The sequence below is a fragment of the Oncorhynchus clarkii genome, chromosome 2 (assembly GCF_045791955.1).
Source record: "Oncorhynchus clarkii lewisi isolate Uvic-CL-2024 chromosome 2, UVic_Ocla_1.0, whole genome shotgun sequence".
NCBI lineage: Eukaryota > Metazoa > Chordata > Actinopteri > Salmoniformes > Salmonidae > Oncorhynchus > Oncorhynchus clarkii.
This window is the reverse complement of record NC_092148.1, coordinates 24,677,941-24,683,940: the sequence shown is the minus strand read 5'-3', so window position 1 is coordinate 24,683,940 and position 6,000 is coordinate 24,677,941.

Sequence of the window (6,000 nt, the reverse complement as noted above, 5' to 3'; positions counted from 1 at the left end):
TTACCACTGAGAACATTGTGTGTCTAAACTGAAGTGTTACCACTGAGAACATTGTGTGTGTCTAAACTGAAGTGTTACCACTGAGAACATTGTGTGTCTAAACTGAAGTGTTCCTAACCCAGGTATGAGATGCTGGCGGTGGCCACGGACGCAGAGACCAGACAGGATGCTGAGCAGCATAGCAAAACTGCAGGGAAGAGACTGACGGTGAGAAGAGAAGTTTGTGTGTGTGTAACCCTGTGTGTGTGTTTCCCCCTCAGGCTGACTGGACCCTGGTCCTGGGGGAGTAGGCCTTGGACCTCAAGTGTCCCCTCCTTCTCTCCGTCCTCGTCCTCCATCTTTGTTTGCGGCGAGAGGAATCTATACTTTCTCAAAGACAACAGACATATCCTCTTCATGAAGAAACTGGAGTACAACACCAGCTGCTTCCTCCCCTACTCCTCAGGTAATGGTAGAGCCCTAGTGCTTCCTCCCCTGTCCCTCAGGTAATGGTACAGCCCTAGTGCTTCCTCCCCTGTCCCTCAGGTAATGGTAGAGCCCTAGTGCTTCCTCCCCTACTCCTCAGGTAATGGTAGAGCCCTAGTGCTTCCTCCCCTGTCCCTCAGGTAATGGTACAGCCCTAGCTGCTTCCTCACATAACATACTGTTTTACTGCTTGATATCAATAGCTTATTTACTGCTTGATATCAGACACATTATTTGTAGGGCATATTGTATGACATAGCAGATATCCATCCTCCATATAATTGATGAATATTATTGCTGACTCTCCTATCCAGTCTTTGTTTTAGGTCTGCCATGTGGATACTGGTCTAACAAATATTTCTAGTGGTGATAAGACGTTCCCCATGCCTGTCCAGTGTGCGTGTCGGTAGCAGAATGAGTGTTTGTCTGTGAGCTCAGGTTCATCTGATAGGGAGTCTCGGCTCCTGGGTTGGGTTTAATGAGGGACCGGAGTACAGCTCTACACAGTGCATCTGTCTGTCTTGACTGACTCCCAACATACCACTCCAACCAGAGGAAGTAGGAAATGTCACAGAGCAAGGCACGCTCTAATCGAATCCATATTTAGCATATGTAGCACCTCGAACATGCAACACACAGCACCGTCACCTGCATAAGCACACGCACATGCACACACACAGCATGTTCTACTGGCGGAATGCCCTGTGGATCAGGGGTCTGCGTGTTCCATGTTAATCCCACTATCGCAGGGCCCACTAATGGGTTCCAGCCAACACACCTCTCTCCAGCTGAGCTCAATTACAGGTAACTGCCAAAATAAAGGAAACAATAACATAAGTGTATTAGTAGGGCGTTGGGGCCACCATGAGCCGAACAGAACCGCTTGAATGCACCTTGGTATAGATTCTACAAGTGTCTGGAAATCTGTTGGAGGGATGCGACACCATTCTTCCACAAGACATTCCATCATTTGGTGTTTTGTTGATGGTGGTGGAAAACGCAGTCTCAAGTGGCGCGCCAGAATCGCCCATAAGTGTTCAGTTGGGTTGAGATCTGGTGACTGAGATATACACACCCTTTAAATCCCCTATGCTCCTTTTAGACCCCTCTTTCAAAGTCACTGAGATCTCTTCTAGCCATGGTAGCCAAAATAATGGGCAACTGGACATTTTTTATACATGACCCTAGGCATGATGGGATGTTCATCTCTTAATTAACTCAGGAACCACACCTGTGTTGAAGTGCCTGCTTTCAATATACTTTGTATCCCTCCTTTACTCAAGTGTTTCCTTTATTTTGGCAGTTACCTGTATATACATGGAGAGGGGGATGGCAAGGGAAGGATACCGGGAGAGAAAGGGGGAGGGAGGGAGAGAGAGAGGAGGGAAATAGGTGAGAGAAAGGAGGGAGGAAAGCAATGAGAGAGGGATGGATGAGGAAGATGGGAAGCATCTGTGTTTGAGAGAGAGATTTAAAAAAAAGTTTTTTCAACCAGAGGCACCTACTATTCCTCATAGAGGTGTGTTTGACCTCTGAGCACCATTCTTTCTGGTATACACGCGCACACACACACACACACACACACACCACACTTCCCATTCCATTTGCATTGTTCCTCTGTAAAGGCCAGGATCCCAGGTGACATCGATCACAGTCCTCGATAGATTTCTCTGGTTGTGTTTTCAGCAGCCACCCGGATAGTATGGCAAATGGCTTCCCGCTATTGTAATCTGCTGCGGTTTGGTTTTCAATACAGAGAGAGAGAGGGAGAGGAACTTTCCGGGCTGCTGACTTTCACATTGTTTTGGCTGGACCTTTAGCGGTTTACCGGCCCGCTCTCAATATTTCACAGGTTTCCCCCTCTGGCCCTCCGCTATGCAGCTGTCTTTTTTGGCTCGCGTTCTCCTTTTCTCTCTCTTCCTCATTTCTTTGCCTCTCCCCTCTCTCTCTCTCTCTCTCTCTCTCTCTCTCTCTGTCTCTCTCTCTCTCTCTCTCTCTCTCTCTCTCTCTCTCTCTCTCTCTCTCTCTCTCTCTCTCTCTCTGTCTCTCTCTCTCTCTCTCTCTCTCTCTCTCTCTCTCTCATCCTCTGTTTTTCCCTCTAGTGATAATACAGCCACTTAACCCCAGCATGGATAATAATCACTGATAATTAGTGTACACACACACAGATACACCTCAGGGTAAGGTGTGTTCAGGGAAACGATTGCCACATGTCTGTCTGATACGCTGCTATTAATACAGTGCCTGGCCACAGTGGAAGAACAGAACGAACCAGAGGGAGCAAAAGAGGAGAAAAAACAAATGGCGCTATATGTAGTGGATGGAAGGAGTCATATATAAACTGTGTCTGTCATTTTGGCCTTGCCCGCCCCTGCCCTCTATCCCAATGAGGTTGGCTAGGCGTGTGTTGCGTGTGCCTCTCAGATCTCCCGCGGTGGCAGTCAACCTAAATGCTTGTGTGTGTGTGGCCAAACCAAAAGGCGTTTTCATGCTAGACCATTTCAGGTCAACCTGGGGTTTAACCATGTGTGTTCTCACAAATTAATCTTCTACCTCAAAGACACATCCTCACCCCAGAACTAGGCCTTGTTTAATTAATTTGTAATGACTTTTGAGATCTTTTTGCTTTCTAAATGGTTAAATATTAATTTAAGGTTTGTCGTCATTTATGGACTGGCTTCTTGCCTGCCAAAGCAACTCAGAGTAAATCGACATCCCATTGATGACTGATGGATAGAAGGACTGTATTTATAAAGCACTTTTCATTAAGTTTCATGCGTCTCCTGTGACTGATCTAACCTCTGACCCCTCCTTCTCTTCCCAGTGTCTGAAGGCACCACCAACACCCTGGTCGGTAACCATAACAACATGCTGCTGGTGTACCAGGATGTGACGTTGAAGTGGGCCGCCCAGCTCTCCTGTTCCCCCGTGGCTGTCAGGCTCGCTAACTTCCCGTGATTACACCCCCACTCATTACCATGGCACCCGCTGCTACTGTGTTTGGTGTGTTGGTGTTGCCATGAATTAGGTGGTTGTGTACGGTTACTAGGATTGGATCATTTCTATTCTGTCAATTTAGGAAATAAAATTCAAATGCCAACCCCCACATTTAACAAAAGAAGAAGTTAGTAGTTTTTCCATTCATGAATTCCCACTCATCTCTTCAATTGACTTATCTGAAATGGACCCCAAAGTTGATGGTAATTTTACGCCGATACACTTAAACACACAGTGTGTGCTCAGATTCCACTGATCTGATAAGGTAACAGATACCCCTGTAGGCCTTTACCTGGGGATGGAAGGAGGAGAGGAGAGTGGGACTCTAAATGGAAAGGGAGGGGTGGAAGCACTCAGATGGAGCTCCATGGATGAGTGTCCCCGTGTGTCTCTCTGTAGCTCTGCTCTGTTGGCTCCATTCTAAAGAGCCCTTCTGTCAGCACCAACTAGATGAGCCTCTCTATGGGTCCTCCCAGAACAAACACATACATTTGCATAGCACACACAGTTACACACTCATCCTCCACGCAACCTTACAGATCACATTCTACATAGGACATACGTATAGCCTTCATTCTGGGACGGCAGGGTAGCCTAGTGGTTAGAGCGTTGGACGGTTGCAAGTTCAAACCCCTGAGCTGACAAGGTACAAATATGTCGTTCTGCCCCTGAACAGGCAGTTAACCCACTGTTCCTAGGCCGTCATTGAAAATAAGAATTTGTTCTTAACTGACTTGCCTAGTTAAATAAAGGTTAAAAAAAATAAAAAATAATTCTCTCTCTCACTCCACTGAGCTCTACTCTCTCTCGCCCACAGGCATACTCGCGTACACACACACACTCTATGAAGCCCATTTGTTATTATTAGCGTGTTATTATTGATGATCACCAGTTGTCATGGTTATCACCATGAGAAATCCACCCAAATCCCTGAGAGGAAATTATTTTACAATGTCTTACAGCTGGACAATCAAAACAGATAAGGGAGTGGTGGACTCTAGTACTAAATGTCATCGCAGCGTAATGGCCATAATCACACTGCAATTTACAACAATTATTTACAACACAAACAGTGATGAAAAATGATGCTGTGTATGTGTGTGTGTTTTTAATAATTCATACAGCCATGAGTCCACTGCTGATCCCACGAGGAGAACTAACAGTCGGTCACCTGACCACAGACACCTTAACCCCTGGTTTCAGTAACGCTAATGATAGTTTTGCCTATTTTCTCTCTCTTACCCTCTGATAGAGTGTAGGGTTAGGTGAGTTCAGGGGGTAGTGGTGGGGTGGGGGTCAGATGGAATCAACTGTGGGGGTCCGAGAATTCGGAGGGCCTCCGACTGCTTGTAGAATCTTTCAGCTTTTTCCCTCTTCAGCCCCCCCGACTATAGTGTTCCTGTTTCATACCATACACTCTCCTCTGGGTGGATCTACTCTGACCTGACCTGACTAGACGAGATGAACAGCTGAGCAGAGAAGATAGAAACTTATGGGTCATAGCCCAGTAAAACCAAAGTTAGAAACTTTAACATACATGTATTTGTTCCCATATTCCTAGTACGCAATCAAGATTGTGATTCTACAAATGGATTTGCAGTTCGTTTTGGTTGTGTTTTATATTGTTTTATACCCAATAGAAATTAATGGTAAATAATGTATTGTGTCATTTTGGTAGAGCTGATCCTATTTAGTGGATTGTTTGGTCGATAGGCTGTTAGTCAACCGAGATTTCTTTAGTCGAGCAGTCGCAAATATAATTTTTTTAATGGTGCACAAGACACCTTTATTTAACTAGGCAAGCCAGTTAAGAACAAATTCGTATTTACAACAACGGCCTAACCCGGACGACACTGGGCTAATTGTGCGCCGCCCTATGGGACTCCCAATCACTGCCAGTTGTGATACAGCCTGGAATCGAACCAGGGTCTGTAGTTACGCCTCTAGCACTGAGATGCAGTGCCTTAGACCGCTGTGACACAAATAAGATCCTGCTTCTTTTACCCGTTTGAGTGTTTAATAGCCTACTGATTTCGTCAGCACCAAGCCTCATGTAACAGCAAAATGTCAGATAAAGCAATTTCACAGATTTGGCTGTTTTTAATCTTTGCTATGCTATAATAAAGGCTTTACAAGTTTTTTTTTCATTAGAACAGACTGGTATTACTTCTAATTTATTTAGTGTTGTTTACACTGTTCCAAACAGGCAGAAAAATAATATTGTAATCTAACAGCACCTGTTTGTCACATAATATGCATGCAGTTCTCTCTCCTATACCCTCCTTTTCCTTGATCTACTTCTGATTGTTATTATTACACTTATTATGATGATCATTCTAATAATAAGTCATGTCGTTATCATTAGTAGGCTTGGTATAGTATCCTTGTGTAACTATCATTGAATGTCCTGTTTAATACCATAACTTACTTAGGCCTATATTTCAATATGCAGTGTATTCAGAACGTATTCAGAACGTATTCATACCCTTTGGCTTTTTCCACGTTTTGTTACGTTACAGCCTTATTCTAAAATGGATT